Below are 13,081 nucleotides of genomic sequence, written 5' to 3' on the forward strand. Positions count from 1 at the left end.
ATCGCTTTATCTCGTCGAGATTTGAAGAATGGTATACCACATTGGGGGTCTCCGACGAATATTTCGCGGTGTTACATGAATTTTTACCAAAACAAACTTATAATACCCTTTTCCACATTGTTGTATAGGGTATAAAAAGTATTTTTAGTTAATTGCAAAGTTAGAGAGGGATTACTTCACAAATAGTTTCGTAGGTGAATTAATTTTAACAGGAAGAACCTAAAGTAGGAACTAGGTTATGATGCAAACTTTGTTACTAACAGCTGTCTATACGGATATTGCAGCAACCGTAGAAGTGAATCCCTGATAGTAGATCCGTAGTATATAGTTAGACCACGTACCATTGCAGCGGTTAGCATTACATACGAGTTTGGGATCATTATATAGTATCATGGAAACTTAAAGACTTACTAAGGCTAACCCAAGACATTCTCTTAGCTTTTTTCACTCTGGTTCATATTTATGTTAACCTTATTCGCATCCCAGTAAGTACTGATATTCGTCTTACTAGCTTTGTTATACTATTTTCTAGCTGCTTTACGAGCCGCCCCTTAGTTATACCATTGATTCCACACAGGTTTGAAGACGTCTGAATTCGTACCTATCCACTCTTCTCTAATTTCTATGAGGACTCTGCTTGATTTCAAATATATATACTTGGAAAATTATCATCCGGTGAGCCGAGCAGAAAAAATTCGGACGCTACATCCGATGTCGGATCCGAAATTGTAAGGATATCTTAACGAAAGTTGTATGAAGTGGTTGACATAATTTCGGAACGAAATGTCGCCGGAATCGGATAGATTTCGGTCAGAATTCGGAACGAAATCGAAAGAAAATCCTTGGGAAATTCGGAATGACAATTTTTTTTCCGAATTTTCGTACAGATTTCTGAACGATTTCAGAATAATGTCGTATGAAAATCGGAGGTACATTCCGAATCTTCGTAAAGATTTCTGAACGATTTTGGAACAATGTTGTTTGAATATCGAAGGAAAAAATTTTGCTTTGTGGACCTACTTGTATGGAGAAAGTGGCCAACAATATTTAGAGTGTAAAAATCAAGCCAATGCGCCGGTTACAGCTTTGTGCTGCTGCGAAGAATCTCCAAAACAACATAAAATCCAACCAATTTAGCGGATTACAAAAAATCAACATTTTTGTCTGAAAATTGGTAAAATTTTTAATATAGATCTCATAGCGTTCTTCCTGGAAGGCACGTACCGCCAACGTAAGACAAATTTGGAAGAAGATTTCTTCATCTTGCCACTCTGATGCCAAATATGTTAATGTACTTGGTCAGATAATAGAGTTATACCCTAATATATCCGTAGAAACCCTATTCTAGGGCAGCTTTAGTCAGCGCCCCACAATTTATAGTCTGGCACTAGATGGCAGCTGATTTTAATACTGAGTAATCTTAAACCCATGACCTGCTTTGGAAAAGTATTTCGGAGGTGGGCACTGGTGGGCATCATGACTAAAACCTTAGGACAAATTCAATTCGATCATATAGAATTGGCATTACAAAACACACTAAGAAAATATTCAGCTAACTAGAATTTCACAACATACTAAAACACTATTTTTAAATGGTTTTTAAATGGTTTTATTTAGCTCACCCCGTTTGTTTTATTTATTATTTATTCTTGGGTCAAATTTAGTAATTCAAATTTCACCCTCTTCCTGTCAACCGATTAATCTGAAATTTTGTATACACTTTGGATTTTGGTGACAATACAATTATATTTATTCATTATCATTATAAATTCAAGATGGCGGCCGCTACAAAATGGCGGATAACGTAGGTTTTATCAATGCCATCAATATGGGTATCAAATGAAAGGGCTCAACAAGCAGAACACAATATACTATAAAAAATTGAAATCCAAGATGGCGGCCTCTACAAAATGGCAGATAACGTAGGTTTTATCAATCCCATCAATATGGGTATCAAATGAAAGGGCTCAATATACTATAAAAAATACAATATACTATAAAAAATTGAAATCCAAGATGGCGGCCGCTACAAAATGGCGGATAACGTAGGTTTTATCAATCCCATCAATATGGGTATCAAATGAAAGGGCTCAACAAGCAGAATACAATATACTATAAAAAATTGAAATCCAAGATGGCGGCCGCTACAAAATAGCGGATAACGTAGGTTTTATCAATCCCATCAATATGGGTATCAAATGAAAGGGCTCAACAAGCAGAACACAATATACTATAAAAAATTGAAATCCAAGATGGCGAATAACGTAGGTTTTAGCAATCCCATCAATATGGGTATCAAATGAAAGGGCTCAACAAGCAGAACACAATATACTATAAAAAATTGAAATCCAAGATGGCGGATAACGTAGGTTTTATCAATCCCATCAATATGGATATCAAATGAAAGGGCTCAACAAGCAGAACACAATATACTATAAAAAATTGAAATCCAAGATGGCGGATAACGTAGGTTTTATCAATCCCATCAATATGGGTATCAAATGAAAGGGCTCAACAAGCAGAACACAATATACTATAAAAAATTGAAATCCAAGATGGCGGATAACGTAGGTTTTATCAATCCCATCAATATGGGTATCAAATGAAAGGGCTCAGCAAGCAGAACACAATATACTATAAAAAATTGAAATCCAAGATGGCGGATAACGTAGGTTTTATCAATCCCATCAATATGGGTATCAAATGAAAGGGCTCAACAAGCAGAACACAATATACTATAAAAAATTGAAATCCAAGATGGCGGATAACATAGGTTTTATAAATCCCATCAATATGGGTATCAAATGAAAGGGCTCAACAAGCAGAATACAATATACTATAAAAAATTGAAATCCAAGATGACGGCCGCTACAAAATGGCGGATAACGTAGGTTTTATCAATCCCATCAATATGAGTATCAAATGAAAGGGCTCAACAAGCAGAATACAATATACTATAAAAAATTGAAATCAAAGATGGCGGATAACGTAGGTTTTATCAATCCCATCAATATGGGTATCAAATGAAAGGGCTCAACAAGCAGAACACAATATACTATAAAAAATTGAAATACAAGATGGCGGATAAAGTAGATTTTATCAATCCCATCAATATGGGTATCAAATGAAAGGGCTCAACAAGCAGAATACAATATACTATAAAAAATTGAAATCCAAGATGGCGGCCGCTACAAAATGGCGGATAACGTAGGTTTTATCAATCCCATCAATATGGGTATCAAATGAAAGGGCTCAACAAGCAGAATACAATATACTATAAAAATTGAAATCCAAGATTGCGGCCGCTACAAAATGGCGGATAACGTAGGTTTTATCAATCCCATCAATATGGGTATCAAATGAAAGGGCTCAACAAGCAGAATACAATATACTAAAAAAATTGAAATCAAAGATGGCGGATAACGTAGGTTTTATCAATCCCATCAATATGGGTATCAAATGAAAGGGCTCAACAAGCGGAACACAATATACTATAAAAAATTGAAATACAAGATGGCGGATAAAGTAGGTGATTACGCGGAAAAAAGATGCACTTCTTTTGATTGTTTTTACTACACTGATTTATTCAATACAAAAAGATTCTTAATAACTAAATATGACAATTTTACTTAACCTACCTAAACTAGAGTGTTGAAGCGAGAGGGAGACCAAATGTGTATGCACCATCTCTGCCATAAAACTTATGGGGAGGTAATACACAATGTGGACTGTACATGTATTAAACTTCTACTCTACGACATAAAAATAATATTCTAAAAACTGTTCACTTATCCGTGAACAGTTGGTTTTATCAATCCCATCAATATGGGTATCAAATGAAAGGGCTCAACAAGCAGAATACAATATACTATAAAAAATTGAAATCCAAGATGGCGGCCGCTACAAAATGGCGGATAACGTAGGTTTTATCAATCCCATCAATATGGGTATCAAATGAAAGGGCTCAACAAACAGAATACAATATACTATAAAAAATTTAAATCCATGATGGCGGCCGCTACAAAATGGCGGACAACGTAGGTCTTATCAATGCCATCAATATGGGTATCAAATTAAAGGGCTCAACAAGCAGAATACAATATACTATAAAAAATTGAAATCTAAGATGGCGGCCTCTACAAAATGGCGTATAACTTAGGTTTTATCAATCCCCTCAAATTATATACAATTTACATGCAAATTTACTATTTACATGCAATTTACTATGCAAAATTGAAATCTAAGATGGCCGCCGCTACCAAATGGCTGATAACAATTTTTTATCAATCCCACCAATATGGGTATCAAATAAAAGGGCTTGACAAGAAGAATACAGTGCACTATACAGTACATCTTATACACCCGAAAGCCATACAGTTTCCAGCTAAATACAATTACGGGACGGCTGAAAGAAGAATGTTGCCTTTAATACTATCATGGGCTTCTACTATACATAAAATGCAGGGCAGCACTGTGGATCACGCAGTCGTATACTTAGGTGCGAAACTGTTTGAAGAAAGTCAAGCCCACGTGGCTCTTAGTAGAGTAAGATCTTTGCAGGGACTACGTATAGAGGAGTTGGACTGCAATAAACTAACGGGCAAGAAACCTTGCAATAATGAAGCACTAAACGAATTAAACAGAATGCGAAATAAAAACTAAAAACTAGAAAATAAAAATAGGTAAAACAACTTTTTAAGTTAAACGGTTTTATGTTAAACATACATTGCAATGTTTAAGATAAATGTACTAAAAACCAAAAAATAACAAAATAGATACAGTCGTGGGAATTATAAACATATGCATAGACTAGACTAAAATAAAACCGTGGGGCACGTCAATTGTCTACAAATTATCGACTTAATGTGCGATAGAAGAATCGTTTAATTCGTCGTTAGGCAGTTGGCCCGCAGACGGTGAGGAAATTACTTACTATTTCTTGCTCATGGAAATTCCAATAGTTATACACTCCATGTAAATAAAAGAGATGTTTCAACTAGGTTATCGTTGGACATTCACACTGCTGCCTGGCGAGGAAGCGTTTCACTGCTCGTAGTTTGTCTTTAATCGACAAAGTACTACTCGCTCACCACTATGAAACCCTAAAACTCGCTTATAATCGAGCTTGCTAGCTTGTTTCCACATTCTAGCCCTACTTATCACACGTCCATCGTTGTCGGTTGAACAACTGCCTAATTATAGTGTAACATTACAAAACAAACATTTTAATCAACGATTGTAGACAATTGACGTGCCCCACGGTTTTATTTTAGTCTAGTCTATGCATATGTTTATAATTCCCACGACTGTATCTATATTATTATTTTTTGGTTTTTAGTACATTTATCTTAAACATTGCAATGTATGTTTAACATAAAACCGTTTAACTTAAAAAGTTTTTTTACCTATTTTTATTTAATGAAAATTAAGCTATTACCCCCTCCTTCAAAATTTATTGATTTGCTTCCAAAATTGTTCAGATGTGTCGGACATCCGACATTTGGTTGAATATGCCCTCACCTCTGACGTTGGAGATACTGCTTACTTAGTAAAAGTGGTGAAAAAATTTTGCTCTGACGCACAGTGGACCCCCTTGTATGGAGAAAGTGGCCAAAAATATTTAGAGTGTAAAAATCAAGCCAATGGGCCGGTTACAGCTTTGTGCTGCTGCGAAGAGTGTTTTAAGAAACCACGAGCGTAACATTCTCCCCCTTTCCGCACTGGAGGGGGTATACGGTAAGAATTGTTTTATGCTGTTAATACAAAATGACATGAACAAAGGTCCCGATTATCTTATGTTGCAAAAATAGGCTTGGGGAAACAAAACAATCTCCAAAACAACATAAAATCCAACCAATTTAGCGGATTACAAAAAATCAACGTTTTTGTCTGAAAATTGGTAAAATTTTTAATATAGATCTTATAGCGTTCTGATTTTAATACTGAGCAATCTTGAACCCATGACCTACTTTGGAAAATTATTCCCGAGGTGTGCACTGGTGGGCACTAAAACCTTAGGTCAAATTTAAGTATATGGTCGAATTGGCATTACAAAACACACTAAGAAAATATTCAGCTAACTAGAATTCCACAACATACTAAAACACTATTTTTTAATGAAAATTAAACTATTACCCCCTCCTTCAAAATCCACTATAATATTTTGCTATACATATTAGTTTCGCGATATTTTGAATATATTTACTTGCACTTAAAATATAGGTTGTACTCACAACAAAAAATATTAGTCAAATGCTCCGACTTTTGGAGCTATTCTTAAGAAGATCGCGTTCGAATGAAACAAAAACTAATATATTTTTTAAAAAGGTTCATGCCATAGCTGTCAGGGTTGCCAGATGTTGTACCAAAATTTCGACATTAATTTTTTTATTTTTGGCCTATGGGTGGATCCACTGTGTGACGCCTCTTTTTATTAGTTGATCCTTGTTTTGTTTTTATTGGAAGATTGTAATTTCAAACGTTACTCTAATGATTTTCGCTGTTGTTATCATTTGGTAGTTATAGTAGATCAATGTAAACTTTGTGTACGAATATGTTGAGTCTATCAGCACTAGCTTAAATTATTATAAGTTGCATTTATATTTAAAAATTGTATATGCGAATTTTATAAACAACCATTTTGTTTTTCGAAAACAAACTAAAATGAAACCAATCACTTTCTGTATATATCTAACTTCTTTCATGTTAGATATATACAAGGATGCGAAGGGAAATTTGTTTCCGACATATCGATCCGAATTCGTACCGATATCGGAAAAAATTGGTATATTCGAAGGGAAATTTATTTCCGGCATTCTCTCCGAAATCGAAACGAAATTGTTCAGATGTGTCGGACATCCGACATTTGGTTGAATATGCCCTCACCTCTGACATTAAAGTTACTGCTTACTTAGTAAAAGTGGTGAGCATTCACAAGGATTACAATATTAACAGCTTTTGCGTGGCCTTGTTTGATGGGTTGAGGTCCTTATACGGTCCTTATATGTAAATACGGACCGGATTAAAGGCCTCGTCACATAAGAGGATTTCTGGCTTAATTCATTAAGTTGCATGTTCTTCCGGCTTTAAGTCAAACGTCAAAGCATAGGAAAATCGTGTTTCAGCACACATTCAGCCGCGTAAAGATCCGGCAACTCTATTCGGCTGAATTTGTGCTGATGCTTTCACTTTTGACTTAAAGCCGGAAGAACATGCAACTTAATGAATTAGGCCAGAAATCCTCTTATGTGACGAGGCCTTTAAGTATTTTGTGTCCTCCATTCATCCCAACAGTAGTGACATCACCACTATAAATAAATTGAAGGATTAAATGTAGCTGTTGTAGCAACTATACAATGAGAGAACCTTGTCCCCATTTGAGGCGGAAAACATAGTATAGGTCTTGCCGATTAGCCCATTCAAACTATGTTTATATAGACAAAGTTCCAGAACTAGACTATATGTCGATAACCGAAGTCGAGAGGGTTTACAGGAGTTCAGCAGCTTTACAATGATGCAGATTTATGAAGCTAAGTTATTCTTGCTTTCTCTGACGTGGGATAAGTTCAGTCGCGTCCAGGGTCTCCATAAGGACTCACAAAACCATACGGAATGAAAAGATTACTATTATCCTTTTCCTGGGGGCTAAAATGCTATAAAATGTATTCAATGGGTTTAAGATTGATCGTTGATGTGAATATACTTCAGGCAAGCTGGATAGGGGTTTGGTAGTTGGTTTTTCGGTAATGTATCGCTGGCGATCGTGAGTTTGATGTTCAAAGGTAGATAATCGAGGAAAACGACGCACAGTGCTGCCGCGTGGAAAAAATCAAAAAAATGTGATGTTAATTTTTACATATGTTTTTCTTACAGTAAACACATCCGATATAACGAATCTGAAAGAATTTTGTCGATATGTGCACCCATAATGAAGTTATACCTCTTTAAATATGAAGAATATTTCCCATGTAATCTAAAGCGATAATCATATGAAAATTAGACGATATTTAAAATAACATTTTCTGAAAAGTTTGTTGATAATATAAAAAGTTTTGGATGGGGATTTGATGGGTGGGATATAGATATAAAATTTTAATACAAAAAGTTGACATCAACTGCACATGGGCAAAGTACCGTTATCAAGAATTAAAAATTTAAATTTGATAAAAAATATAAATTCTTAATGTTTCGTAGAGTATATCTTTTGATTGCCACCTATTGCCACCTTGGTTCTTGATTTCCGTTAATTGGACATCTCTTCCAAAGCGAAGTGTGTAAAAACATTCTGCCCATCCCTGCAACCTTCTGAGATATATCGGTTCAGATTTTATATAGCCCCCATATATATCTTTTCCCGATTTTGCTACAACTTGTTCAATTTTGATCGAATAGCATTCAAATTCAGTATGTGTTATTATCTTAGTTCCCTGAATAACTACACCGATTTTCACAAAAATCGGTTCAGATTTGGATATATCCCCTATATATATATATATCCTTATCCAATTTTGCTATAACTCGGTCAATTTTAGTCGAATAGCCTTCAAATTTTATATGTTATATTTTCTTAGGGCCTTGAATAGATCACCGATTTTCGTAAATTGTTCAGATTTGGATATAGCCCCCATATATATATCTTCCCCCGGTTTTGCTATAATTCACTCAATTTTTGATGAACAGCCTTCATATTTAACATGGGATGTTCCTCAGGCCCCTGTTCAGTTTTATCGTTGACCTAAGTTGATGAATGCTTGCACAAGTACTTATGAGGTCACAGGAATAAAAAATATCATATATAATTCCATACAATATATAATTTCGCCCGATGCCACTCAATTACGGATAATTACGTCATATTTTCCTAATTTAATCAATATCTCACATACATTGCGTATTTAGTGCATCGAATACATAAAATCGGGCGAAAATATATATGAGAGCTATAACAAAACCTAAACCGATTTTTGTCAAAATCGGTGAAACTGAAAAAGGGCTTAAGAGAACATCCCATGTTGAATTTGAAGGCTATTTTTCAAAAATTAACGATTTATAGCAAAATCGGTGAAAGATATATCCAACTCTGTACCGATTTTTGCGAAATCAAATCAAAATGGTTAAAACTGAACAGTGGCCTGAGTTGAATTTGAAGGCCATTCATCGAAAATTGAGCGATTTATAGAAAAATCGGGGAAAGATATATATGGAGGCTATATCCAAATCTGAACCGATTTTTACGAAAATCGGTGAAACTACTCAGGGGCCTAAGAAAATATCACACATAAAATTTGAAGGCTATTCGATTAAAATTGACCGTGTTATAGCAAACTCGGGGAAAGATATATATGGGGGCTATATCCAAATCTGAACCGATTTTTGTGAAAATCGGTAGAGCTACTGAAGGCTATTCGATTAAAATTTACCGAGTTATAGCAAAATCGGGGAAAGATATATATGGGGGCTGTATCCAAATCTGAACCGATATGGATTAAAGTTTAAATTTTTCATTCCTATGCCCTTATAAGTACTTGTGCAAAATTCATCAACGTATGTCAACTCGTTCTATTTTTGTCCACTTTTGTATGGAAGCGGCAACACTGTGCGACGTATTCGATGCTCGGGTGTAAATAATCGGGAACATGACGTGCTCGGCGTAAGGATGTAGATGATATGGAACACGATATGTTCGGCGTTCGACTGTTGACATTCGGAAACACGATGGGTTCGGCGTTCGCCTGTAGATGTTCTGAAGCACGATAGTTTTGGGCGTTCGACAGTAGACGTTCGGGAATACGATGGGTTCGGCGTTCGACTGTGGATGTTCGAGAACACAATTGGTTCGGCATTCTGGTCTTAGTCTAGGGCTACCGTTTAGTTTGTACCATGTACTAATGATTTTTAAATACTGCTGACCCGAAAGACCAGTGGAACAGCTGACCCGAAGATCCTGTTTATGTATCAGCCTCTCTCAAAAATAATTCTCAATACTATGACACCGAGGTGAACGATTTAGAACCGCCTTTTATGGCAACCCGTATAGCTAAGGCCCTCAAGTAGTAAGTTCACTATTAACATCCATTTCTGAAATACTTCTTGGTAGGAGTTGTAGTATTACGTTCGGGTTCAAATTATCACATTACATTTCGTTCTACTGGTGCTTTGGAGGGATTCGGAAGAATTTTGTTGCTAATCCGAAGTTTCGAAACCCCTTCGATTTATTTATTTAGTTTTCACCAGTATAAGCAGTAGCAAACTTTATGTGAGGTCATATTCTTCAAAAAGGAATTTTGAATTTTCCGACTTCCCAAGAAAACCGACGTTGTACTTGTCGATTAACTTCAGTATGCTGTACAGCTCCATAGAAAGTGGAGTTATCCTTACTAAAGTTCATAAATCTCACACGGGATCTCAGCAAAATGTATCGCCGCCAAATTTCGGCCCTTCCCAAAGTGAGTCAATGCCATTAACTGCTTACATAAGGAAATCAAACGATTCTTTATTAACGCACTAAATGACTTTGACTCCTTTGAACTGGTTAGAGCTGGCAAACTAACGACATCCCCAACATTAGATATTTTCGATATTTCATTTCAAAAAATCGATTCGATCATCATTAATTTGGAAATGAAACTAAATGAAATGCCCATGAATTTGTTGATATTTTGCACAAGTAGTTCACAGAAATATAAACGAGAAAACACAATTGCTTTTATTTAATAAAAATACACAAAAATATATTTTACTTTTCCGAAAAATGTGTACATGTAACTACGTACTTACTTTCTCACATCCACAAAACCGAAAAGCCGCGAAATTTCTATTTATTTCAATGAATTTTACGTTAGGAGTTTTTAATCCGATAATATCGATAGACAGAACTATTTATCGATATTGAATTTTAAAAAAAATAATCGATATTATCGATAGTGCCATCGATTTTTTTGCCAGCTCTAGTACTGGACCGTACGTTGCTCTGATTCACCTCGTCTATTATGAGAATTTCCCTGAGATGATTAGCAACCAATGAATATGGTTGATAGACCCATTGGCATCAGCCTACCATTTGAAACAAACCGCAACACAGATGTGTCATTATGCTTCCAGATAGGCGAGTAGGTTTCCTGTGCAGAATTAGGCTTTCCACTAACCTTACTCGCCTTCACAGACGTATGTATGTACAAGAATGCTGCGAAGATGCACTGAGTGAAGGAATTTTGGTCTCTTCATAAGTGATTTTTCTTACGAAGCTTAATCGTCATCGAGGTTGTGACATTATCGACTTCTTCGCTTCAGTGTTTCTTCTGCTCGCGTTTGCATTTTTGGTGGATATTTTCTTTCTACCCACCAGCTGTCTCACCTTCAGCGTCCTGATGTGGGGTTTGGGAAATGCACCAGCTGTGGAGCCGAGGAATTACCTTCCTAATGGATGATACTAGTCGACCTTCGGTACTTTTAAGATTTTAGCCTCATTGACACACTGATATGGCTAAATTTGGTACTTAGTCTTTGTTTGGGGTATAAAACTTTGCCCCAGAATTTTGTATAGGTCCACGCCTTCATATAGCCCCCGAAGAACAATACCTCCCGATTTTCGGTATTTTGAAGATTGTGGCCACAATAACCCAACGAAATGGCTAAAATTGGGTATTTAGTCTTCGTTGGCGGTATGAAACTTTACCCCAGAGCTTTTTCGCTATAGGCCCACACCTCCCCCTTTGTCGCTATAGGCCCACTAGCCCCCGAAGAACAATACCTCCCGATTTTCGGTATTTTGAAGATTGTGGCCAGAATAATCCATCGAAATGGCTAAAATTTGGTATTTAGTCTTCGTTGGGGGTATAAAACTTTCCTGTAGTGATTTCGATTGTTACCGATATTCACACCTACAGATCCCTGTAGATCCCAATAATCACATCTGTAGATCAATGTAATTATCAATCACTAGATCCCTATAGATCCCAATCATCAGCTGCTTCAATCATCTGTTTAGATCATATGTTATTTATAACAACAAATACTGTTTATGTTTAAGGATGATAGAAAATAAGAAAACTAGGATTAAGAAAATAAGATTAGGAAAATACCGTTATGTATAATATATAAGTACTGAAATTTGTCGAATAAAATCAATACTGCCGATTTGTTGGCAATCCGAAAAACACCTTCCTTTTATTTTGCGCTATTAAGTGCAAATCAATAATACTTGCACTAGCATTTTTAAGTGCCTGCAACCTATAAAATATTAGTTGCCAGTGGCTTTATAAAAGAGCCGGCAGAAACCCCTAGGCAGGAATACACTAAACGAAAGGTTATTCGTAGAAAAGTGTGTTGTAACACCACATCCATATAAAATTTGTCGGTATAGGTCCACGCCTTAGTATAGCCTCCATAGAACGGTACATCCGGATTTCCTGTATTTTGAAGTTTGTGGCATTAATATTCCACCGAAATTGTTGACATTTGGTATTTTTTCTTCATTTGGGGTACAAAACTTTCCATATGAAATTTGTCGGTATAGCACCATTGAAGTACATTCCAATTTTCGATATTTTGAAAGTTGTGGCCTCAATATTCCAACGAAATGACTGAAATTTGGTATTTAGTCTTCGTTGGGGGTACAAAACTTTCCATACAACATATGCAATTTGTCGGTATAGGTCCACGCCTTCATATTGCCCTTAAATAACGGTACATCCCGATTTTCGGTATTTTGACGGTTTGTTGCCGCAACCTTCAAAATACCGAAAATGAGCCACCGAAATAGCTGAAATTTGGTATTTAGTCTACGTTGGAGCTAAAACCCCTTCCGACTGAAATTCGTCGGTATGGGTCCACGTTTCGATATTGCCCCCATAGAACGGTACCTTCCGATTTTCGTAATTCTGAGGGTTGTGACGACAATATCCCACCGAAATGACTGAAATTTGTTATTTAGTCTTCCATGGGGTCATAAAATCTTCCAGAAGACAATTATCAGTACAGATTCACGTCTTTCTATATACCCCATATAAGCTTACCTCTTGATTTTTGGTATTTTTTTTTTGTCACACAGGAGCTTGAGTGTGTTGCAACAGTAGCGAAGTAA

This window comes from Musca autumnalis, unplaced genomic scaffold (genome assembly GCF_047663935.1).
Source record: "Musca autumnalis isolate F117 unplaced genomic scaffold, ASM4766393v1 scaffold_2, whole genome shotgun sequence".
NCBI classification, from domain to species: domain Eukaryota; kingdom Metazoa; phylum Arthropoda; class Insecta; order Diptera; family Muscidae; genus Musca; species Musca autumnalis.